The sequence below is a fragment of the Pan troglodytes genome, chromosome 17 (assembly GCF_028858775.2).
Source record: "Pan troglodytes isolate AG18354 chromosome 17, NHGRI_mPanTro3-v2.0_pri, whole genome shotgun sequence".
In the NCBI taxonomy this organism is placed as follows: Eukaryota; Metazoa; Chordata; class Mammalia; order Primates; family Hominidae; genus Pan; species Pan troglodytes.
This window is the reverse complement of record NC_072415.2, coordinates 66153114-66178937: the sequence shown is the minus strand read 5'-3', so window position 1 is coordinate 66178937 and position 25824 is coordinate 66153114. Positions and strand designations below refer to the sequence as shown.

General features: G+C 39.4%; 2 long non-coding RNA genes across 9 annotated transcripts in view; one reads left to right on the top strand and one right to left on the bottom strand.

Moving 5' to 3' along the window:
* Positions 1-25824, top strand: part of LOC134808614 (uncharacterized) — a 54234-nt gene that overhangs the window by 17328 nt on the left and 11082 nt on the right. For 4 of the 6 annotated variants that reach the window (XR_010151945.1, XR_010151949.1, XR_010151944.1 and 1 more), the window contains 3 exons: positions 1658-1747; positions 14727-14817; positions 17507-17645. This is a non-coding gene — a long non-coding RNA (uncharacterized LOC134808614). The remainder of the gene's footprint in view (positions 1-1657; positions 1748-14726; positions 14818-17506; positions 17646-25824) is intronic. The other 2 variants (XR_010151946.1, XR_010151948.1) reach the window with 1 other exon arrangement.
* Positions 23924-25824, bottom strand: part of LOC107969501 (uncharacterized) — a 33317-nt gene continuing 31416 nt past the window's right edge. For all 3 annotated transcript variants that reach the window (XR_001711365.3, XR_001711363.3, XR_001711364.3), the window contains one exon: positions 23924-24160. This is a non-coding gene — a long non-coding RNA (uncharacterized LOC107969501). The remainder of the gene's footprint in view (positions 24161-25824) is intronic.

Below are 25824 nucleotides of genomic sequence, written 5' to 3'. Positions count from 1 at the left end.
ATATTCTCCAGGGATGTCCCTGCTAGGCTTTCTGGAACCTTATTCTAATCTTAGTCACTATAAATCAAGGATAATTTGGTCTGTCTTAGTCCTCATGCAAACATACCCTACTACTGAAGTATCATAAAGGCCTTGAAGTAGACTGAATGATTGGACACTGCCTTGTAGCTAGGAAATTTGACCCATGATTGGGGTCTGATATTCGGTGGATCTAGGAGGTCAAGACTTGAGTTATTCACTCCACCATCACCTCCCACTCCCACACACATATTTGTATAAGAAGTAATAGTCAAGGACCAATAGTTAAAAAGAGATGTGCATCCAGTGACCAATGAGCTAAATGGCCCCACTGGATCTGTAGGAGAAGAGTTTTATAATGTAATGCCTAGATATGCTCTTACCGGGAACCCACATTCCAAAATAGAAATAATGATAGGAAGTAAAACAGGGGCTTTCCCCCTTTTTGGTGACTTCAGTGAATGCTGCCTGGCACGTGGACACACTTCCTCAACAAGTCGTGGCGTTGTTTTCTCTCCTTGTTTTTTCCTTGAATAACCTTTCCACTTTCCTCCAATCACTGAAAATAATAACCAGTATCTTCTCAGTATGTGCCCCTGAACGCTGTATTTGAGAAAGGGTGCTGTGACCTCCCAAAGACAGATTTGGCAGGTAGCAATCTTGGGGAAAAGGGAATGTGTGTTCACTGTTGGTAACACAGAATGGAAAATCTCAGCGTAAAAATCATCTGGCTAGGAATTTTATGGATTCTTCAGTTTTCTCCAATTCCCACTTCCAGCAGTGGTGGATGAGAGAGACTAGAGCAATTCAATGCTTGTGATAAACTATTAATTTCAACAATTAAGCAAGAATGCTGTTGATATAGCTTGAACTTTGATTAATATTTGTTATTTTAGTGGGATTTAGTAGAGAATTTTTCTAGTACAGTAACTGCAATGCAGATATCCTTGGTTTGATTTAACACTTTGCCTTTGGGGATTGTTAACTCTGATGTTGTTCCTTAGTAACCACCATAGGTCACCAGTAACAGAATAGTTACCTGGACTAGAATCCCTAGAGGAAGAGGACAAGATAATCAAGAATGTCCCTGAGTCTTTGACTATGTCTTCATTGGGAAGCAGTTTACTTTATATTCTCTTATCAATATTGAAGTAACCATAAGTGTAAATCTATCCCCAGCTCCCTATGAACGTGGAACGCTTTTTATTCTTCCCAGTGGATTATTTAGAAAAATACAGCCAGAGTTTCATTTCAGATAACTTTCCCAAAATAATAATTTAAAAAATGTGTGTCTTTTGAGGGTCTGCCATGGAATGAAACTTGTTAGAAGTGAATCTATTTATTTTATTTAATTTTGTTCGAAGCTCCATAATCCCATTGTGAAAGCCCCTAACTCTTAGGAGGGCTGCTAAGCAAGAAGGAAGACTGTGGGTTTTTAATCTTATTTTTTTCCCCTCCCTTCCCTTCTGTTGGTGAATTCTATTTGTATTGCAGAGATTGAATTCTCAGTTCAAGTACGTTCTTGTTAATAAAAGAGACGTGGGTGAGTCCTCTAAATCCCTGCACATATTCTTCTCAGATGAAAAAAACAGTCTGCTTACTAAATATCCATTTTTCTTTCTTGTTGGCACTCTCTCAGGAAGAACCAGCTCAGGGCAGAGTGCGCTGGGGCAGCAAATGTCAGAGGATGCAGAAAGAAGTCAAGTGTATCACTCCTTGGAATCTATTGGTTAGTTTTAAGTTGACCAAAGCTACAGCAAGTAATTTCATCATTAATCTTAAAAGGAAAAGGGATGGTGACAAACAACCAGAGTTGGTTAAAAAAAAAAAAAACCAACATCTGTAAAATGTCTTCCTTTTTATGGCTGAAAGTGATGGTTTGGAGAAAGTATGTGAACCTCCTTCAATTAGCAGAGCTATTCCATTTTTATTCATATTTTCTAAAAGAGAAATTTTCATTCTTAGACAACCCTAATCCTGTTATGAGGCTGGTAATGTGTATCATTTTTAACCCTTGACATCATTTTTCATTTGACAAACTGGGCCTTCCTTATCAGTTGTTTTAAAATTTCTTCCTCTGTGCTGCTACTGGCTTTTGGCACTTTCATTTAAGCATAGTTTAAAAAAAAATTCAAAGAAAAGATCATTCTTTTCCCTGCCTTGATATAAAGATGAACCAGTCAATCATTCATGGAGTACCCTGCTCACATCTCATAGTACAATTTCAAATGTTGATAATTTACTTTTGATGCTAATTAATTACAAGTAATCATAAAAACAAATTAAAAGCACTATACTTATTGCAGGTTTTCTTATGCTCCTGAAATAATGCATTTTTATGCATCTGTTTACTTGCTTTGCAAAAAAATGTAATAATCTATATTCATAGAAAAACAACTTTAGTGCTCTGCGTCAAAGCTGTAAAGTGTTATTGGTTATTTGGGTTTTTTCCCCCTAAGATATTAAAATGGAAGAATGAAAGTGAGCTACATCAAGTGAAAGAGATTAATGCATTTCAGGGCTAACCTAAAAGCAGGAATTTAGGATTTCTTTTTCATTCCTGTTTGCTTGTTTGTCTTTTTAAGAGGCAAATAAACAAACAAGCAAACAGGAAAGAAATATTTTGCTCTTGAAAATTGGTTGCAGGGTGGAGGACCAGCTTTGGCTTGCAGGCCTAGAAGACGTATAAACCCCAAGAGACACTTCTACATTTTCTCTGCCAGGGGAAGGGGAGGGGGGATTACTTTTTGGGTTCTGTTCTCTCCAACAAAGAGGTCTTTTCACCCCATTTTAGAAATGTGGTGAATGGAACCACAGCGTTATCTTCCGCAGAATCACTATTCATACTCCACTTTCTCATCGACTCCTCCTCCCACCTCCTTAAAAGCTCAGCTGGGAGGCAGCAGAGAGTAGTGGGGAAATAATGGGCAGGAGTCAGGACACCTGTGATTCTGGGGTGGGCTCCTGACTATACCATGTTCTACTCAAAGAGAATCACTGACCTCCTTGGACCTCAGTTTCCTCATCTGCAATGTGCAATGTATGTCTTCAGTCTTTCCTATATCAAAGGAGCTGCTCCACGTGAAGATGGGATGATGCAACTGTGCAAGTTGTAACAAAAAGAGAAAAGCAACAAGAAGAGAAAAGCAAAGGCTCTGTATTGAGAGCGTGCTACAGCAAGGGGGTCATCCACAAGCACCTGAATTTTGGCAGAGACTCAAAGGCAGGCAGGAATGGGAAAGCTTTAGAGTGGAAAACAGGGAAAGCTTCAGGTATGCCCTGATTAGAGCCTGTTGAAATGGAAAAGTTGGAAGCAGCCTAACTAGAAGTGGGGTGTGCTATGTGATTAATTAGAGGTGCATATTTGGCTTCCTCTTATTGGTCCTAAGTTGGAAACAGGGACAAAAAATAGGAAAGCTGCCAGTTATTAAACAAATTCTGGCCACTTGGAGCTGATTGCTACAGAAGTTATTGTATAGCTTCCTAGATTGTCACTAGAGACAGCAGTCTGGCTTCCTGCAAGTCTGACTTCTAGCAGGCTGGCTTTCTAGGTTGTTTATAGTAGATAAAAAGTTGGTTTCCTGGAGAGCTTGCTCCAGATTGTGGATCAAAGTTCTAATTTTATATATGGTCTAGCCATTGGTCACTTACGTATTTAGTTTCCCACAACTGAGGTTACGCTTGAAGATGGTATTCAGCAAAGCTGGGACTTGTACAGGAGTAGAGTTAAATTTCTTCTAACTATATTAAGGTAATCTAACTCCAAAAATTGCCTCTAGGGTAAACCCAGAATGAAATATAATTTTTGTGCACACACATTTCCCATCCCCCACCCCAAATGAGATTCTATCTCCAGGCATAAGTTATGTGTTAAGTCTGGGTGTAAATCTTATTTGAACCTGAAGAGGTCTCTGAAACCTGGTCACTCGATTTGTAAATCCTGGGGCCACCTTGAAGCTGTTAGAAGTCAGCCCAATTTGAGGGCTAGGTTTTAATTTATACGATCAGTTTTTTTAGCAGTTGTTAGTTACACACTACTGTTCAGAAAAGCATTGCCTTGTAGAATTTTAATTGATTTTTACAAAAATGCATTTGGTTTATCTACATAAATAATTTGCATTTATGAATGTTTGGTTTGCCCTTTTTTAGTCCCTGAAAATCCTAAGGAACAACATATCAAAGCATATGTTCCTAGCCCTATTTCTAGACCTTTGGAAATACCAGGGAAGTCATAAGCACGGAGGGGCAATATGGTAGAGTGCCTTGCAGGCAGGCACATCTGGTAGGACCTGGCTGCAGCACATGTGACTTTAGGTAACTGAAACTCCACGGACCTTGGTTTCTTCATATGGAAACAGGGGGATTAAAAAACCTACTATGATTCCTAGGAAGTTTAAATGAGGTAAAGTTAAAAGTGCAAGCAGAATGTCTGGCACCAAGTTGGCACATAATAAATGTTCCTTCCCTTTTCTTCCGCCCCCTGACTTTTAGAAAATGTAGCTAAAAGAAGGAAGTAAGATCTCTGTTCCTAAGATCATCTTTGACTCACTCCCCAATATTTTTTTAAAAATCCATCCACAAATGGATTTTTTAACCTTTCTCTTCCCTGTTCCTCTTTGCTGTACTTTCCAAAGGGAAGAAGCAAGTTGAGGCAGGCTCATCAGGCCCCCTCCAGTCATAGAGTCTCCTCTAGTGCTTATCCTGGAGCACCTACCAGACTCTACTCTCTTTTCTTTGTGCATCTTTATCCTCTCATACTCACCCTATTCAGCTGTGCACTGATCCTACCGGACGAGCAGAAGTTGGGAGGATGTGGTTTCACCCTGCTTAAGATCTGTGTTGCTGGCCTGGAGGCATTCTTGTGAGCAAGGAAGCATCATTTTGATAACAGAATGGCTTCAAGCTGGATTTGGTTTCCTGGTTTGACATTCTGGGGTTCCTGCTGCCTCCATCTTTAGGGTAGAAGATGTGCTGAAAGACTGTGCAGCCACCATAACAATCAAGCCATGTCTCATTTCAAGTCAGGGCTGGAGGAGCACAGAGCAGGGAGAATGCACTGGGTTCCTCTTTCAGACAACGTTTCACACATTTTAGATTTAACAATACCCTAAAGGCAATCTACCCAGTGCCTTACTCTCATAATCATCAAATATGTTTGTAAGGGAGGTTTAATCAACATAGCTCTCCTTCATTGGCTGTTAACCCATTAAAGTGTTATTTTAAGAATTAGCCGCCATCAATTTTGAAGAATCACAGAGTGACTAAATATCCCGGTGTCTAGAAAATGGATCTATGCCTAATGACTGGCAAGGAAACCGCTTAGCCCCAGAGTAGAGAAAATACTAGACTACCTCATTTAATACCACTGTCTGTAACCCCCAAGCCCCCATCTCTGACTACCCCACCAGCCTACACATTCAACCACATTTAACTAGGCAGAATAATTTCCTGGCTTGGAATCATTCTTGCATAGGCCTGACCAGTCAAAGGAAAATTCTTAGTAATTTTCCGAATTACTGTAAGCAGCCAGCAAGAGGCAGGATAATCACAATTAATATTTGAAGATGTTTTCCCATTAATAGTACTTTTTCTTAAATAACATCTCAACTGACACTTAAAAACAGGTTTGTGGTGACTTTTATATTATTATTCTAATTTTACGATGAGGAAGTTGGGGCTTAGAGAGGAGACTCAATCTTTTCAGGAAGAAGTTGTCAGAACTTGAATACAATCCCCTCTGACTCTCAATCCTGCACTTGATTATTTGACACTATAGTCTTCAGTCTTCACAGGGTGCCCTAGCTCAGATGTGTGGGACAAATATTGAGGGTTTTGCTTAAATGGAGTGGAGGGAGCAAACCCAACATGCTCTCTGGGCTAACCAGACTCTGGAACGAGCACCACACAAAATTGTGACATTTATATTTGAAGTATATCTTCCTTCTCTTTTCTGTGCTAATTTACCTCCTACTTGCTTTTTTCTGTCCTTCTTTACGCCCATTGTAGTGCCCAGATAAGTCATTAAAGAGTATAAATGGAAAAAGAAGAGCAGATAGGTTTATCCTCAGTCCCCAAATCCCATCACTTCTATGACCCTCCAGGGCATTTTTATGATTTCTGCATTTGACTGCCTGGTATTTCTGCCCAGAGCACAAAGAGTACAAACCCCATAAAGTGCTGAATATATACACAACCCAAGCAACTTCATGGAGACTATCAGAGCAGAACAAAAGCACAGTGTTTTAGGAGGCATGGCCTTGGAGAATCACCATCTTCAGAAGCATTTACCAGACAGGTGAATGCTAGTACTTGTTGATGGCTGTTTATTTGCTCCAAAACAGCAACAGAGCCTTCATACCAGACCCTCAAAAGAAACATAATCTAGAGAATTTTCACTCCAAGTGAAGAGCAGGTTGTAGACATGACAATGGTAAACAAGTCAACTGAGTAGGCTTGAGCCAAGAAGATAAAATGCACAGTCCAACTATTCTCTTACTAGAGCACCACCTAACCCAAGTATTCTCCTGGAATTGGGCAGGCTCATTTGGCATGCTTTTGACATAATCTGCAACTCACAGAATAAAACAGTTGGAGAAAAGGAAAAGAAAGGAGGTACCCAGGACAAGCTGCTTTCTTCACAGTTATGTTAAAGGCCAGTCTCGATAGAAGGAAAACCACAAACCTAGGAAGCAAACACAAAGCAGAGCAGAAATTGGAAACCTTCAACAGGAGAGGCTACTATTCAAAATTAGGATAATGGTGACATTTACTCATTCTAAACTTGGAACTCAGATAAATAAAAAAGGCTGATGAAAGCTACTGATAAAAATGAAGCTGGAGTGCTGGATGCAGGAGTCTGGTTTCCTCTTTGTTTTGGGCGGGGTGTGAACAAACTTTCCCCTACAAAGAAATTTAGAAGAGAATTGGACAAAGGGCTGGGAGCTAGGCAGGAATAAATACAGAAAAGAATAGAGTTGAGGGCTCCTCTTTGGCATAAGCAGGGGGAAGCCATGTAATAGAAAGGTCTAGAAAGGAGGCAATCAGATCCCAACAGTGGAAATGGTCTCATTAGAGCTTATATCTCTGGATTGGTGGTGTGGTGATGGTGGTTTAACTATAGCCAGCTTTGAAAGGCAATGACCCAAGACTTTTTGGAAAGCCCCATCTGATGTCTTATTTCCTGATCTTACAGTACATCCTAATATAACCCATATCCTAGGTCTGAGTTATAAAACAACAAAATGAAAAGTCATTTGGCCCATCCATTCATCCATTTTTTCACTTCTCGAGAAGCATTTATTGAGTAAGTATTTCATGCCGGATACTGTGCTAGATGCTGGGAACATGGACACAAGGAACAAGTGCTCTCTGCCCATTGAGAAACAGACAGCCATGTATTCAGACAATTATAAAATACTATGATTAATGATAGAAGAAGTAGCTAGGCACAATGAGAATAGATAGTAGAGGCACGAGAAAGCCTAGGGAATCTAGTATAGGGTATGATTCTTTTTCCCAAAATAAAAAATATAAGAGGACACATTTCAGGGACACTTAGTACATATTTGATGCAATAAGCTCTTTTTAAAATTAATTTTTTATTGATATATGATAGAGTTACAACAAACTTTACAAATCTTGTGTTCTGCTAAGCTTTTACATGCATACATGTGAGTCATCACCACTCATATCAAGATACAGAATATTCTCACACCCCAGAAGGCACCCTCGTGCTCTTAGTCAATACCCTCTCCCTAGAGGTAACCACTGTTCTGACTTGTGTCACCTTGGGTTAGTTTTGACTGACTTCAACTTCCCAGAAATGAAACTGTACCGTATGTATTCTTTGTGGCTGTCTTTCTCCACTCATCATTAACTCGATGAGATTCATCCAGATTATGTAAATGTCTTTATGCTAAAATGAGGTGGCAGTGGAAGTCGTTCCTGGATTTTAGGATTTTTCTTGAGGGGAGTTAATTGGCTGGGAAAGGGGAAACAGATGGTGGAGTGGAACAACATAAAAGTTTAGATTCAATGAGGGAGGGTTTCAGTTTTGCAGAGGCCACTTGCTAAGTGTGTATCTTGAGAATATCAGTCTCTGAACTTCAGTTTTCTTCTCTGCAAAATGAAGATAACACCACCACCTACCTCACAGAGCTGTTAATATAATGTATGTAAAAAAGATCAGTTCTAAACTGTAAAGTGCGATACAAATAGATTTTTAACTGTTTTCATTAGTTTATTGTTTCTGCACAAATAGATATGTGAGTGTGTATTTATGAATGGCTAAAGATATGTAAAAGACAGTTTTTCTATTATGCCTTAGCATACTCTTAGCAATCAATTGGATTTTATTACTGAAATGCAATTTAATTAACATTCAACAACTGCCTTGTTAAATTTAAAAATTTATTCTAGTTGCATGTAATCTGAAGCTAAAACATGAGTTGGTATTCTAAGTCTTGGGATCTGGTTGCCAAATCAAACAATACTTTGAATTTACCAGACATGCTAACACCTGTAATAATGCACATTAAAAAGTGCCCTACCTTGAGCCTCCATTTCCTTCTGTTACAAGTCTTGCATTGTAAAACAGCAAAGGCAAACATTCCACAGAAGGAAGGAAAGGTTTTAGATTTCTTCTCAGTGTTTTTCCTTTTGATTTGCAGTTTGTGACCACAAAGGGAAAATGCGGAGATGAATGTCTCTTGAAATAAGAAGTGATAGGAGATGGCTAGGGCTGAAAAGTTTCCATTTAAGTTAGGGGAAAGTGAAACTTTGAAAGTGACTTTTTAATTTCTTGAATTAATTGGTAAATATCTTACTTGCTCTTCCACAAGATTATACATTGAAAATTAGAAAATAGATTCATTCAAATTCTCTACCAACTGTTGTACATGCTCTTGCTGATGGGAAATGGAGAATTCATTTTCTCAATGGCTACACTGCCAGCCATCATCTGGAGGGCTCTGTCTATAAACATGAAACCAGAAACGTTGGTGGGAGGAGACGTTAGCCAATCCCCTACCAGGCTGTAAGTAATACTACATCCTCCACCTGGCACCATTAATAATCCTATTCAATGAACCCTTTATTATTAATATTACTGGCATAAAAAATGACCCCACACTTACAGGTGTAACTTAATGAGGCACATGTTGTAGCCAGATGTCTTACAAGGCCAACTCCACCACCACAGTACACATCTTTGTACACGTTTCATAAAAGGAAACCATCTGAAAGCATTCATTTCAAGAGCATATTCATCACGTAGCACGGTCAGTTGAGGAGTGACGCTCTTTTACTTAAGTTTAAACAGATGGATCAAACCTGGGAGTTATATTCAGCATACCTTTTTAAAAAATAATTATCTGATTTAAACTGCCAAATGTATTTTCTTCTTTTCGCCCTCTTCATGATAATATTGAGGAGTTGGCAGTATGGGCACAGCCCAGAATTAGGGGGTGTCTACCATTCAACTGGCTCCCACCTGCTGCCTTTAGAGACTGGGCTCTGCAACAGAATTTCTTTTCATTCTCTGCATTTGCTAAATTCTAGAACAGATTTTTGTCAAAACTCAAGTGGCCATTTAGAAGTTGATTTAAATAATAAGAATGGCACCTGATTGTGACAATGTAGACATCTTGTGCGAACTTTCTGGTCTGGGTCTTCCAGAGGAAGTAAAGTGTCCTGTGGCCATAGATGTTGTCTGTTCATATGACACCTTACTCCACAGGAGATACACCTGCTTTTCACTGCCAGCTAATAGCATAGATGCCCTTGTGCCAACTAGCCTTTGCAGGAATCACATCTAGAGTACAGATTTGTTGCCTCTCTAGTTCTCATTAGCTCTTCTGCAGAGGGTTCAAGGTTGGTGTCCGTGGTGGCTTAGATGGAACCACTGGGCTAACATATATAGAATATAAACTAGTCCTTGAAAAAAGCATCATGCAGAGATAAGAGAAGAGCCTAAGAAAAAATATAGAAGAGGAAACAATCACTCAAGGCCAGACATGTGGGTGTCCTCCAGAGGATAAAAGAGGGGGGCTCTAGGCAGGCTTTTAATTCTGCACACCTTCAAATTGATGGTCTCTAAATATGTTCAGAAAAGAACAAGAGTAGGATGTTATATGAAGGGAAGGGCAGAGAAAAGGCAGTGGGTGGCAGCACTCAAAGATCTTCCTTCCCAAATAAATTCAGCTTTGGCCCCAAGCTCCATGAGAACCCTGATTTTAAGATGACCCAGTCTCGTTTGAAGGTTATTTAAAGACCATCTGTTGACCTCAAGCATGTCTCATAGGGGAACGCATCTGCCTTCCAAGCAGCTCACCAAAGAATCCCTTCCCTCCGCATGTCAGAGTCTCCCTGAGAGGAGTATTAGAAATGCAGTTTGCTCCATCTTGCGACATTTCTGGTGTCATTGGAATACCCCTGGGGATTTTCCAGTGTCAGTAAGATATTCCTAAGAGCACTTAAATGCATTTGTGCATTAGTGTACCGTGTACCCGTTTGAGTGGTCCACTCCTCAGTCCAACTCTGATCTTGGTGTGCAGGGCAGCAGTAAAGAGGTGAGCAGATCTAATTTTCTCATTCCACTACTTCCCAGGAGTTGAATTTCCCCTCCCACATCCCTGCTGCTCCTCTCTCCTTGTATTCATCCAGGGAAGGGCCACTTCAATTCATCTTTCTCTTTCTTTTCATCTCTGTTAGAATGTTTATCAGAATGTCTCTGTCTCTGTATCTCCCCCTACACACACACACACACACTCCTCTCTACCTGTGCTCGTTCTTCTCCCTCTGCAGGCAAACTTTCTCCTCTTCCAGTGTTCACCTGGCAGAAAACATGGCTGCTTAAGTTGTCAAAGTTTACATATTACATCCTCACTGTTCTCTCTCTGGAGAGAGAACAGTTTTTCTTTCATGGTCTTCTCTTCCAAAGATCTCCAGGAAGGACTCTGGTGGACTCCCTTCTCCCAACCAATCCCTCTCCCTCTGAGAAAAAGTGGTTTGGATTGTAGTGTAAAAATTAGCTGGTAGTTGTAGCCAAACTTCAAGTAGCAGAACCTTGGGAAATCACCAGGCAATCATGAAGAAACAGGAGGTTAAAACTACATTGTGGAGGCTCTGGGCACAGCCAGAATATCTGACCATCCTGTTTTCAACAAAATGTTGTTTCCAGAAGAATGATCTTCATGATTAATAAGTCAGGGGCGTGGAATAGATTGACTGGAGCCGAGGGAGAGTGGAGCCAGGGGCACAAGTTTAAAGGACATTACTTATCTACAAGGATGTCCACTACAGAATTATTTATAATAAGGGAAAGATTAGCAAATATAAAAATGTCTAACAATCAGGGATGAGCTAAATAAATAATAATAATAAATTAAGACAAAGAACCATATGATGAAACACTGTGTACTCAACAAAAATTCTGTTATGGAATATTATTTAGGAAACATATTTCAAAGCTCATGATTTTATATCTAGTATCTTGGGAGATATCACATAGCACAAGTTGAAATCATTGAGTCTAGAAACAGTTGAAATTCAAACCTGACTTTGCCAAACCGAAACCAACTTTTCTCATAAATACTATCTAAGCCTGATTAGATAAAACTGTTAAATCTCTTACTTGCTATTTTTCCGGTAGAAATGTATGCAGTCACTATATGATTTTCTAAGAATTTGGTCAAAATAATTGTTATTAATCTCTTTCACAAAATACATTTTTAATAATTCCAGCTGATCCATCAAATCATTTGGCACTGACCACTTTCAATTTAAAATACAACTTTTGCTTCCTTTGGAACAAAGTTTGGGAAAACATACTGTTGATGAGATAGATAAAAAATCACATGATCTCTGGCTAGGTTGTATCTTATCAGTGGAAAAATATAGCATTTCAGATTCTTTCGCTATCAATTTGAGCATTCTTTTATAAGTACTAAGCTGTTTCATGGACTATTAGCTGTGTGAAGGAAGTCATGCTTTAAATCATTTTTTAAAGCTAGTCTTAAGAAAAGTGGAGAAGCACATTAAATGAGTAAATAAAGTTCAAAGAAGGCTGCAGTGGCCAATGAAACAGTGAGCTCTTTGCTGACAGAGCCTTGAGAATGCCCCAGCCTGGAACCTCTGCACATCCTTATATCCTCGGTGCAATTATGCACTTAGCAAAAGCAGTGTCTTTTGTGAGATATCTTCCAACAAGTTTCATGGAACTGGCTTACAAAGAGGCATCGCTTTAATTGTGGTACAGGAAAGAATAGATCTATGATCTCAAAAGGACAGAATACTTGTAAAATTTATGTAGCTCTTTAATACAAGGTGCTTTGGTTTAAAGAGTGGGGAATTTACATGTGTTAAGTGCTCCTACAAATCCACTTTACCCTTTCTTGGAAAAGGGCAACACAATAATAAGAGTTAAATTTATGTGTAAGATGTCTGTATGGTAGAGCTGCTCAAATCAGTAAATATTACACAGTTGACTAACTGCCTCTGCTTTTAATCTTTAAATATCTACAACAAGTTGCTGTCTGCTGAGTGAGGGACACTTAGCCCACACTCTTTAAACCTTTGTGGTCTGGTTCTATATTATGAACAGAAGATTATAAAATTTAAACTCCAAATGGGCTGCCTGCCCACTGTTGTTTCCAGAGCCTTCCTACCCTGCATGTAGATGTCAGAATTTTCTTTCTTAAATAACATTTTCAAAAAGAGTGCTTTTCTATTGAATTTTATATCCTATTTTCATCTCTCTGTCCTTACAAGCCTCTAACAACTTAATCTCTTTTATTTTCCCATTAGAAAAAAAACTCGTTTCTCATTTTTCTTTAGCATAAAACTTACAAGCAAAATTTTTAAGTATTAACTAGCTCACTTGTTCATTTTACACACACACACACACACACACTGTATATGATCAATATTGTTTTTAAAAGAAAGCAATATGTATACATATTCCTGTCTTTCGAACAGCACCCCTACCAACTCCTTGCCACTGCTGAAGGTCTGGGCCTCTCCTGCCTTGTCTTGTCATGAGATTTTACTCCTCTTTGGCCACAGTTGATGGGGGACCAGGGCTGCAAACCTGACCCATGACCTGGGCCATTCAGATTCTTTCTCTTAAGAATATGAACTATGAGACAAGAGACTAGAGGTCATGGTGCTCCCTGGCCCATGAAAACTTGGTGCAGAGAGAGACTGTCTGCTGAGAAAAGCAAGAGAATGGAGCAGATGGTAGATCATGTGGCCCCAGAGAGAAAAAAGAGACTGAGAAAGTAGCTGGTTAGCTCCTGATGATTTTCCCGGCCCCAGTTCAGTCTTCAGAGGACTGGCTGTACTTCCTGCACTGAGGTTCTATGTGATATCCCTGTATCGTTATAACAAATCCCTCTGGTCTTAAATTAAGTAGAGTAGATTTCTGTTTCTTGAACCCAAATAAATACTAAGAAAATGTACACATAATTATACGGAGCATGCCACTATATTTGCCCTATATTTATGCACGTGTAGATATCACTCATATTCATAGATGATTGATGCTATATGCAAGAAAATAAGTTTAAAACAGTGGCAAATACAAAGAGTTGATTCCTACATTCATATGACTCTCAATTGACAAAACAGGCAGCGAAGAATGAGTGCTCAGTGAAAGGAAACCACTGCATAGACTCCAAAGACTTTGGAAGAGGAAGCTTACATATCTCACAGACTGGGTTGGTCAACTGAGGGAGAGACTTAGGAGAAGGAGAATAAGAACTGTGTCTTACATCCCAAAAATCAAACAAGTAGGGTTTAGGCAGGCATCAAGAATAAGAAAGAGAAAGAAGTAAACAAAAAGAAGTAAATGAGAAGGCTATGGGGTGTTTTGGGGGGAGTTGGCAAGTGATTTAAAAACCTTGCTATGTAGAAGATTCAGATTGCAAACTGCTATGTACATGTTTTTAGCATTCTTTCTTTGCAGGGAGGCCCAATATCCCTGAGTTGGCAGCTCTTTGTGGGCTAACGTCTTAATTTTCTAATGTAGAATTTCAAACTGGATTGGTAAGGCTTATTTACTAAGCTGATTGACTTTTTTAATAGATACTAATATTTTGGTAATTTGTAGAAATAATAAAATCTGCACAATAACAGCTTTTATTTTTTAATTTTGAAAACCATGTTTATGTATAAATGATCAGCCATTATCTCCAAGTATGGTAGAATAGTATCTTTGTTTATTTTCCCTAGAAGCAGATGCAAATTCCTTATTGTCTTCACTGGAACTTAAATTTCACACACACTCACAGGCACACACACAAACTCATTATAGAATGTTAATGTAATGGTGGCCTCATTTGAGATAGGAGAAAACAAAAGACTAGTGGCCAATGAGGCTGGAGGTCAAAGTGGTTGAGATTTCCAAAAGAGTTTGCAGTTAAAGGACCTGGGCTCTGCAGTCAGAGGGCTTCTCCTTTTTCTAATCACTTGGCTATGGGCAGGTGACCTCAATGGCTTCAGCTATAAATGGAGTTAACTAAGAGAACCTACCTCATGGTGCTCTTGTAAGGATTAAGTGAGAACATGCATATGAGACATCTGGCATGGTGCCTGATTCACAGCATGCATTCAGAGCAGGTTGCCATTCATTTTAGTCTGCTTAGTGCATCTGTAGCAGAATACCATGGCCTGGGTAATTTATAATTAATGGATGTTTATTTGGCTCACAGATCTGGAGTCTGGGAAGTTCAAGAGCATGGCACCAACATCTGGCAAGGGCTTTCATGCTGCATCATCTCATGGAGGAAAATAAAAGGGCAAGTGAGTGTGAGAGAGCAAGAGAGCAAGAAAAGGAAAGGGGATCAAACTCACCCTTTTATCACGAAAACACTCTATCGATAACAGCATTGATCCATTCATGAGGGAAGACCCCTCATGACCTAGTCACCTCTTAAAGGTCCAACCTTTCAACACTGGTTGCATTGGGGATTAAGTTTCAACACATGCTTTTTGGGTGGCATAATTAAACCATAACACACTTGTTATTAGGTCAGGAGATTTCCCAAGGTCAGAACAGTGACAGAGCTAAGCCCTGAACTTTTGTTACCTTCAAACCAGGATTGTTTCCACAATTTGTCATACATGGATATTTAGAACATACTTTAGAAGTGGAGGAAAGAATAAAATAATTTGAAGATGGAGTACCCAAAAGCTGTGCCAGACAAGTCCATTGGAACTGTCCTTCACCTAAATTTGAATTAAAAAAATTGTTTTTGCATTGTGTGATTTGGTAATATGGGGAGTATTGGTGTGTTTAAAATTTTTTTTCCATTTGTCAATTCTTATATAGTCTCAGTTGAAATTAAAGACATGAGTATTTAATCATAATGAAAAGAAGGCTTGAATCCACGTATCTCCAAAAGCAAGGTATGGTGGAAAAACAAACAAACAAAACACCAAAGCTCAAGCACAGGGAGTGGAGAAGGGAAGAGGCAGGATCAAAGCTGACAAAGTGGAAATCCTCAAGGGCAGAGGCCAGTTCATCTGCAGATACCATCACTTCCTATTTGAATCATTTTCGTATACTGTGGTCAAACTTGCAGAATAAACCCTCATGTTTCATTCTGGTTCATGCTAGAGTTGGAAGAGAGGCATCTAGGACATATCATCTATGTGCATTTGAATTTGATGATTTGTCTTTCCCATTTACACAAGAGAATTCACAGCCATTATTTCTTCAAATATTACTATTCTTCCAATAACCCTATTGTCCCTTTCTAGGACTCATCATAGATGTATGCTTTCCTGCAAGTCTCATAACCTCTCTATCATATTTTCCACTTCTTTATCTCTCTGTTGTGGTAGTCCAGAAAATAGATTCTGCTCTATCTTCTAGTTCATTAATTTTCTCTTTAGCAGTATCTAATCCCATTGTTTAATTTATTTGATTTTTAATGTCAAGGATTAAAATTTTTTAATTCTAGAACTTCCATTTGGTTCTTTATCAACATTTTCTTTTTTCTTCCATAGTATCTTTTTTGTATAGTTTTCTTTTCCTTTCTTTTTTGGTCTTTAATCATTTAAACATACTTATTTTATGCTGTCTATCAAATACTTGTTATCTGATGTTCTTGGGGTTCTAATCCTACTGTTCCCTGTGTCTTTTTACTCATCCTCATATAGGATTGTTTGCTCACTTTTACAATTTTGAGTTGTAAGCTCTTCTTCAGCAGGGATTTGTCTGTACCTGGTTAGATGGTGTGTCCTTTTGGAGAGTTTTTGAATTTACTTCTTCTTGGTGCCCAAGCAGTTTTACCAGGCTGTGTCTGAATTTTATGTTAATTTCTTGAGGGTTTCAAACTTTAAGGTTACTAAATTCAATACCTCCACCAGTTACTCCCCTCAAATACTCTAGTTTTTAATTCCTTCTTCATTTCAGTATCTACAGTTTCCATTACTTCGTTTCTCTCCCCCTCCCCTCCTTCCCTCCTCCTTCCTTCTTTGTTTCCTTCCTCATATTTTCCTTCCTTCCTTCCTATCAGTTAGTTATGGCTTAAAATAAATGTTTGTTATAGAGGCAGGTTATTCAGGCAATATTCCCTCCTCTGTTGCTTGAAGCAAATATTATATATGTGTACTCAGTTTTAGGCAGGCATTTCTCAGACACCCTGGTAAACAACCATGCTACTGACCCTTCTCAAACTGATCTCCTACTCTTCTTGTGCAATACCATGTGCCACAGCCGTCCTGCTCTCTGGGTTTTTCTAGAATATGCCCCATGATGTCCTGCTTCAGAGGCTTCCTGCTTGCTGCCACCGTTTAAGTTGGCCTCACCTGCTACTCCCTACCTGTTAAAATTCTACCCTCCATCAAAGTCCACCTCCAATACCTCTTTTGTCATGAAGCCAACATTGACTCTCTGAAGGAGGTATAAACCCTCCTTCCTCTGACCTCTCTCCTTCTCCTCCTCCCCTTGACTATAGCACCTAGAGTAGCTCATTTATGCATCTGCTTATTCTCCAACTAACTTTTAAAAACTGCTTAATGAGGCCAGGCACAGTGGCTCATGCTTGTAATCCCAGCACTTTGGGAGGTCAAGACAGGCAGATCACCTGAGGTCAGGAGTTCGAGACCAGCCTGGCCAACATGGTGAAACCCCATCTCTACTAAAAATACAAAAATTAGCAGGGCGTTGTGACATGTGCCTGTAATCCCAGCTACTTGGGAGTCTGAGGCAGGAGATTCACTGGAACCTGGGAGGTAGAGGTTGCAGTGAGCTGAGATTGCACCACTGCATTCCAGCCTGGGTGACAGAGTGAGACTCCATCTCAAAAACAAACAAACAAACAAAAAACTGCTTAATGGCAGAACCTAGAATTTCAAATCTCTATATTCCCTTTGGTATCCTGAATACTGTTTGGTGTTAGGTATATAAAGAAAATAAATGTGTGTGATTTTAATTGAATCTACCTGAATAAAAAGGATAATATAGGAAAATCGTTACCTATAGGAGGCTGGATGCTCCTGTGAAGTACGTCTTCTATCTACTTGCTATCTTTGCAATTCCTTCATGCTACAATGAGAGATAGAGTTTAAACCTGAAAACATTCTTGGAAAAGGAACCTTCATTAATTCAAATATACCACAAGGTAAAAAATAATGATACTAGTTTCTTTGAGATAGATATAAGAGAGGATGGAATTGCTATACCCTCTTTCTTATTGCTGCAGTGTGATGGGAAGGGTTTGGTGCTGGGTGGAGGAAGTATTGTCAGTAGCGAAACAGGCAGTGAAGTCAAAGCTGAGCTCCATGGAGACACATATTTCTGCACTCCTCATTTCTGCCCTGGACTGGCTTTGAGCATGCTCTCCAAGGAAATGATCTCTACCCTTAGATTATGGTATCTCAGTCAACTCTCCTCTGGGACTCGGGAAAGAAGTTTTTTGCTTTTTATGTTCTTTAATTTCTTTTAATTCACCTCCTAAGGTTGCAATTCTACCATTGCTGTTGACAGATTGGCATGGATTCTTCTTGACTTATTTTTATACATATAATAGCATAATTTTACCCTAATAAAAACAAGATTATATTATATGCACTGGTGTACAATGGTTTTGGTTTTTAATGAACAATGTGATGTGGACACATTCCACATATAACTGCTTAAAAATAACTCCACTGTAGAGTAGTATGTAATTTATTTTAACAATCTGAAATTTGCTCTATCAACTATATTTCAAGCTCTATGATTTCAAATATAATAGTCCAGTTCTTCCTATCAAGAATTTAGCTCAGGTATGGAGAGAGAAGAGCCTTCCCTCCAGCCAATAGTTTTCCTTGAGATTACAAGGGAGATTCCTGGAGCCAGAAGACAGGAGGGTGCACACATCTACTCTCAGGATTTTCCGGGTGCATGTGCTGCTTGTCTGCATACTTCTGAGTATGAGTTTCTGTGGGTGCACACTTTATTATGAAAGGAATCTGAAAGAAATTGGATCACTACTGCTAGTAGAGGTAAAAAGTCATATGACAGAGAAGCGGTATAGCATAGTTGTTGAGGTTAAACTACCTGCATTTAAACAACTCTGCATCTACCAGTTGTATGATACAAGAAAAACCTGCTTAGTCTCCTGGGCCACAGTTGTCTCATCTTTAAAATGGGGATAATAATAGAATCTGCTTTAAAAATTGTTAGAAGTACTAAGTGATTTAAAACCTGTAAAGTGGTTACACAGGCCTGGCACATAATAAATGCTTAATTAAATGTTAATAAAGCCTTGATATGTACCCGGCAGTACAAAACAGGAAGAGGAGGCTCAGCCGAAGGCTGAGTGCCATGAGTCCGGCAGCAGCTGGGAATTCTGGTGGTCAAACAAGGGGACTTTCTGGCCCCACAAGCATGGTCAGTTTTGGTCTTCCCAGCTTCAAGCCCCAACTCTTTGGGGACTTTACCAACGAACCACAGCTGACATATGTTTTGCTCTGTTTCTCTAGTACAAATCAATGCTGGAGTAGTGTAGGGTACGTGCATGTGGCCCCAGCCCAACTGCCATTTGATGCCAGTTAAGTGGATGTGGATAATTCTGTTGTGTGCATTGTAGGATGTTTAGCGGCAAGCCTGGCCTCTACCCACTAGATGCCAACAGCACACCCTCAGCTGAAACACCCAAAAATGTCTCCAGATTTTGCCAAATGTCCCCTTGAAGGCATGATGGCCCCGACTGAGAATCACTGATGTAACCTGATATTGGATATGAAAGTTGCTTATTCTAGCACTTTCTTGTGTGTAAACTTTATCTATTTTACTAGACTCTAAGAATTCGCAGGCAGGGACCACCTTTATACACCACCCACTCACCCACCAGCACAGTGCTCGATCCTCAGACTTCACTTAAATACTTATTGCTTAACTCAAAACAGACAATCAAGCTAGTTGGTTAATATTTTAATTTCTGATTTGTACTAAAATTGATTTAAATAAAGGTGACATCAAGACTAATTATTCCTGCTAAGCTTTGAAATGTCAATTACTTCAAAACACATCCTTTTCTTAAAATACGTAACATAATTCAAGCTGGGGTTATTCTTGTCTTTTCTCTGATCACAATTCCGTACATACTTCACACAATAGCTGGGATATATAAAGTTTGGTTTTAATTGCCATCTATTCATTTTCTTCTTTACAATGAACTGGAAATATCTCAAATGCACTGAGGACTTCTTTCTAGCGATCCCTTTGTCACTGGTGTCATGATGTTCTGAATTTTAAATCACTAGTGATGCTCAGCCTAAGGAGAGGCGGGGGGATTTTGCTCTGTGCCTCACACATGGCCTGGCAGTGTCTGTTCATAATAGCCCTCGCAGCAGTGCTCAAGGAAACTGTTTGTTCCCTCGAGAGGCTTATTATCCTGACATTTATCACATTCTGATAAATAGAAATTCCGCACTCTGAATTTTGCTGCAATTTCATATTTTATACTTGTTTTTATCTTGCAAATAGGGGCACGCATGTGAATCTAAACACCAAGATGCACCCATGGGAATAAATGTGCATGACTATGCTCTTCCCTACTGAAAACTGCAGCTCATTGTACTGAGGGTGTAAAGCTGTGATTGAGAAACACACCTGTGGTAACTTTCTACTGGAGTCCTAGAAAATTTCATAACATTGATGAGTGGGTTTAAAGACAAATGTGTGAATTTCCAACAGACAGAGGTGTAGCATCAAGAGAAACCAAAGAAACTTTTGAGAGGGGGCATTTGCATAATGGACCTACTATGGGGTCAGGTGTGGCCCTCAGTATTGGGGCTCAGGATTTGAGCTTTGCAATCACACTCATGGGGAGTGGTATCAGAGACAGACTCATGTGTCTGCAGCTCCCGAGGCTATGCCTATAACTTGTTTGCAAGGAGAAGTGGAGCAGTTGGCAGGGCAGCATCTTATCCCCCATCGGCATTGCTGTAACAGGCTAGGTAGTCATCAGAAGGGAATTTAATAGACTTGAAGAAAGTGTGAAGGGAAATAGATATATGGTCTAAAGATGGACTGCTTTCCAGCCAAAAAGCCCAAGACATGCATTCCCTTGACAGGGACACACACGCCACCCATAACAACCAAGTGGAATTCTGCCCCTTACGATCCTCCCCTTTGGCTTGGATTCTGGTGACATTTGACTCAAGGACACAACTTCAATGTTTCTGAAAGTCAACAAAACCTCTTCTGAATGATGCATTTTTTTTTCTTAAGATAAGTTAGCCTTTAGATAGTTAATTCTCTCCTGGCATCCCACCCAGGAAGCAGAGAGAATGTGGGTGAACTCTAAGGCAAAGGAGACTCAAGTCTTGACCAATGTCCTGCTGAAAAGTGGGAGAGTGATTAAAAATATCAGGTCCATGCTGGACTGAAAAGAGCAAATTTGGACATCTCCTATTTTTTTTTAATTACTCTGAATATCTTTGCTTTGTTTCTTGAAGTGTAGATTTAGAATTTAACTTTCAGAAGACATTCTATTTTTCTCGCTTTTAAATCTTTGTTTGAGGATGAAGGTGGGAAGGAACCACATTTTTTACTTCTGTGACAATGAATGAATGTGTGAAGCAAGGTGAAATTTATAAAGTGCCTGTCCCCAACAGAGGCAGTGCTGCAGAACTGTGAAGAGTGTGGACTCTTGAATTGGACTGCTGGGTTGTGAATCCTGGCTCTCTCACTTCTTACGTTGGGGTAATCACCGTTTTTATGTCTCTGTTCCTTCATCTTTAATGTGAGACTAATGAGAATACAAACAAGGGTTATAGAGAGGATCAGATGTGTTAACAGAAATAAAAGGCCCAGATCCATGCCTGGTATATAGCACAAGCCTTTCAAAACATTATCACTGTTTTCTAATCTGATCAACTAAAAAAATCTGACAACTTTTGATAATTATTTTAGCAAAAAGAAAGCCCATCATTAAACTTTGTTTTGAATGTTTTATGTGCAATCTCATATCGTCTCTCTCTCAAACATGGGCGAAGGTGTATAAAATTACAGGTTCCAAGAGTTTTAGGGATCCTCTTTTTTCTCCTCACTGTGTGTCTCAGGAAGGTGGGAGCCCATGTTGAAGGTCACAGAGCTGAAGTCAAGGTGGGTGGGAGGGCAGAAATAAAATTCATGCCTCTAGATTCCTGACTTTCCACCAAAGAACTCTATCTTGCGCTATTGATGGCCACATCTGATGAAATTCACAGAGGAATTTGACCAGAAAATATCATATTAACAATTTTTCTCCTTCTTCTTTATTAGACTTCCAGCACCATAGATAGATATAGATATAGATAGATAGATAGATAGATAGATAGATAGATGATAGAACACTAACTTAAGACTTTCTCATTGCAACTATGCCACAGAATGTGTGAGTTGTTCATGAAATCCACCAGTAATAGGAGCAACAGGAGAACGTGTAATCAGTAAGAAGAGGAGATGAGAATGCTAAGGGGCACTGCTGTGACCTGACTGTCTATAAGTAGGACATTATCACCTCAGGGTTAAGCATGTCTGCTCATGTCAATACTTGATGAGGGAAAATAACAATATAAATAGATTCTTACCTGCACACATTGCATTTAGAATGTATTTGGTGCCAGGATCTTAGGAACATTTAGAAGAATTATTTTATTTAAAGTCTCAAAAACTTTCTGTGAGGAAAAAAACAAATCTGAAAAGCCTCTTCTACCAGCAAGAACAGCAGCATCTGCTTAAGAACACATAGCAACCCTACATTCAGATTAGGACAGGAAATAAAAAAAAATAACATATCCAATTGAAACTGCGGGAGGACACAGTAGACAGAATGTAATTAGTTGGGTTGACTGTCAGCCAAAACCTCAGGCAACCACCCCCTTGCTCTTATGAAAACTGCCTGGAGATTTTTAATGATGATGAGCAGTTAGGATCTCGGTTTTAAATCTTCTCTGAAATGCAGGGCGCCATCATTCCCTCCAGCGACGCTGGGATATTGGTGCTGGGTTGGCACTGAAGAGCTCTGGAAAAGGTGAACCCTAACTCCTTAAGCAGCAGTAACTTCTGTTACAAAATGTTTGGTGTTGTCAATTCTTTAACTCTAATGAATCCAGCTGAATTTATGATGAGTTGGATGATTTAAAAATGAAGACACTTTGCTCTATGGAATTAAAATTTGGGATTTTGGAACAAATATCTCCATTTTAGTGCTTTTCTCAGCAAAGAGTGATGGGAGGAATTCTGGATTAGGAATTAAGGGGTCCATGGCCAGACCTGAAGATGCTCAGTGCATGATGGGCATGGGCAGGTGCCACCCAATTCTGCTGCTGTTCCTCCCTCAGCTTCCCAAAAGAGCCACTGGAGGAGAATGGAAAGAATGGAGACACAGAAGCCAGAACTGGCTTTGAATCCTTGCTCTGTCTCTTACTAGATATGTGATCCTGGGCAAGCCCCTTAAGCAATCTAAGCCTCAAACCAAAGAAGGCAGAAAAAGAGTTGGGCCTCTTCAATTTCTCAAATCCCTTTAAATGATAAAATATGTTACCTTTATGTATATATACAAAGGGTGCTGTTGATGGTGCTTTCCTGTGCCTGAGATTAGAGATCTGAAAGACCAAGCTGATCCAGGCCTCCTTCCATGCAGATTGTGTGTTTAGTCTGTCCTATGGCTAATGACTGCAGCTGCTTCCTGCGGAGACTGTTATAAGATCTATAAAAGGCCGAGATATTATGGTTTCAGAAGCAGGTAATGAGCATACACAGAAACCACGTGGTTTTTTCTTTCCATTTGGATTTTTAGTTTGTAGGCTTCCTACACAGGAGTTCATGGGTACGATGCCAACTCTCACAGACAACAAGGATTTATTGTATTAATAATCTGCAAATTATGGATTGCAAAACCAAAGATGTTTGGGGATTTCATTGAATTTCTACCAACAAAGATGCCTCCATGCTGAGGTTTTCAAGATTTTCACTGTGCCCAGTTGAAATTAATTATAAACTATACATCTATTTGCATGTTAATTATGAAAACATACCATGGAATATATTTAGGATAGAGTACAGCAGAAAAAGATGGCAATTTATGACTACTGTGTACCAAATCAAATGAAATACCCAACTAAGAGTATTTTTCCAAAAATAGGCTTTAAAATATATCTTTCTTCAATGCTGTAGGAATTCAATCCATTCGAATCCACAAACAACAAGCCCATTTGCTAATTTCTTGATTTCAGATTGTTTGGGACAGTATCTACTTGAACTATGATGGGAAACCAATTCCAAAATCAATCTGAATTTAAAAAAAATTTTTAATGATAACCATAAGCATGGTCAAATCTGTTCTATGGATGTGGCTCCACAAATGTGGGTCAAAAAATATGAATCTAAAAATTGAATCCATAGTTAAATAAGTTGTGCATATGCTTGGTTTTTAAAAAATGAATTCTTTTATTGCATATTACCTTTGATGTGCCATACATTCTTTTAAGTATGCAAAGTGTTTCACAAATTTCTCTGACCAGGGAACACTTTTTCACAGAGCATCTTCCTGGACCAGTGTTCTTTGGGAAATCCTGGGTCTGATGACTTGCCATTGCTGCCATGTGTCTCCATTCTCTGGTTTCTTCTTGGCTTCCTAGGTTCTGCCACTGTGGCCATCACCTGGGATTGGAGAAAGGCAAATGGAACAGACCAACTCAGAATTACAGTCCTCGTTTATTTCATCAGAGGTTGGCCTGTACTTACATTAGCCCTTTCTGGCTAGAGCTTCATGTCTCACCCATTGTCTGTTCACTTCTGACCTGAAACAATGGGACTGCAGAAGAGAGAAGGAAAATATCTGGTGGTCAGGCTAACTCTGTGTACCCCATGATGAAGATGTTTTCCATAGGAGTTCATTGTCACAGGTGAAATTTAGGAGCTGTAGCCAAAGATTTCTTAAGCCTTTCTTTCAATCAGTGTGCCACAGCTATTTGATATGTCAGTCTCAGCAGCTGAGTTCTGGGAAGATTCATCCCCTTCATGAGCAAAGGGAGAATGGAAAGGGGAACTGTCCAACCCAAAGAGGGGAAAATAAAGGAGAGAGGGATATAACATTTTTTAAGCTTCTATTATGTAACCAGTACAGTGCCAGGTGCTTTGTATACCAATTTCAGTTCCAATCCCCATATTAGGATTGAATTTTAAAAGGCTACAGAAGTTAAGAAAAAGAGAGAAGAAGAAAGGATGATGGGGAAGCTAAATGAATATTTCTGACTCAAGGAAAGAGCTATGACACCTCTTACAGAATTCCACCTGGGCCTTTATCTGTCCCTTCCCACTGGGACAGCAACTTCTCCCTTCATTCATATTCCAACCTCTTTTCTCCACTTCTTTCTTTCCCTCTTGCACACTAAAAATCTGACTCCTCATCAACCCAATACCACCTATATCTCTTTTTTATTCACATTAAAACACCCTCGTGCCCCTAGGTTTCCACTGCCTTTTACACTCAACTCTCTGCAATCTGACTTTGGCTGCACCATGCCATACCCAGTTGAACCAGTGGGATCATGAATAACCTTTCAATAGCCAAATCCTAAGGGAAATATTGAGTTCTCCTCTTACATGAAGGCTGTGTCACAACTTGCATTCTTGATACTTTCTTCTCTCCTGATTTATTACAACTGTTCCTTTGTATTTCTCTTAACCCTTTGATTCTTTCTGAGTCTTCTTGCCTGGTTTATCTTCCTCCTCCTCCTCCCTTTAAATGTTGGTGCCTCCAGAATTCCTGTTCTTATCCCTCTTCTTATTTTACATACTCTCTTTGGCTTATCTCATCCACTATTCTCTCTCTAATCTTCTAATTATTATGAGTTCCTGTTCTACAAATGTTGATGCCTCCTGGGTTCTGTCTTACATTTTCACATGTTTGCTGGACACTGCCATGAGGAAGTTCCCAAAGCAAACCCATTTTATTTCCCCTCAAATTTTTTCCTCCTTCAAGAATCCTGTCCTGAATTCAATGGCACTTTATTTGCCCAGTTACCTAAATCAGAAACCCACAAGTCCTCCCCAACTCCAATTCAGCTTTCAACTGCCTCTCCTCTCCCAAGCAAATCTGATCTTATCATTATCATTAACACACAGGCTTTAAACACGTCCAGGGCTTCTCCATTGCTTGTGGTTTAAAAAGCAGATGTCTTGTATGGCACTCAAAGCTCTTTAAAAACTGGCTCTAACCTATGTTTTCAGTCTCGTCTCCCATCACTCTCATTCCCAAATTCTCATCATGACTTGCATAACTTAAATCATCCTTCACTGCTGGTAGCTCCCTAAATATTCTG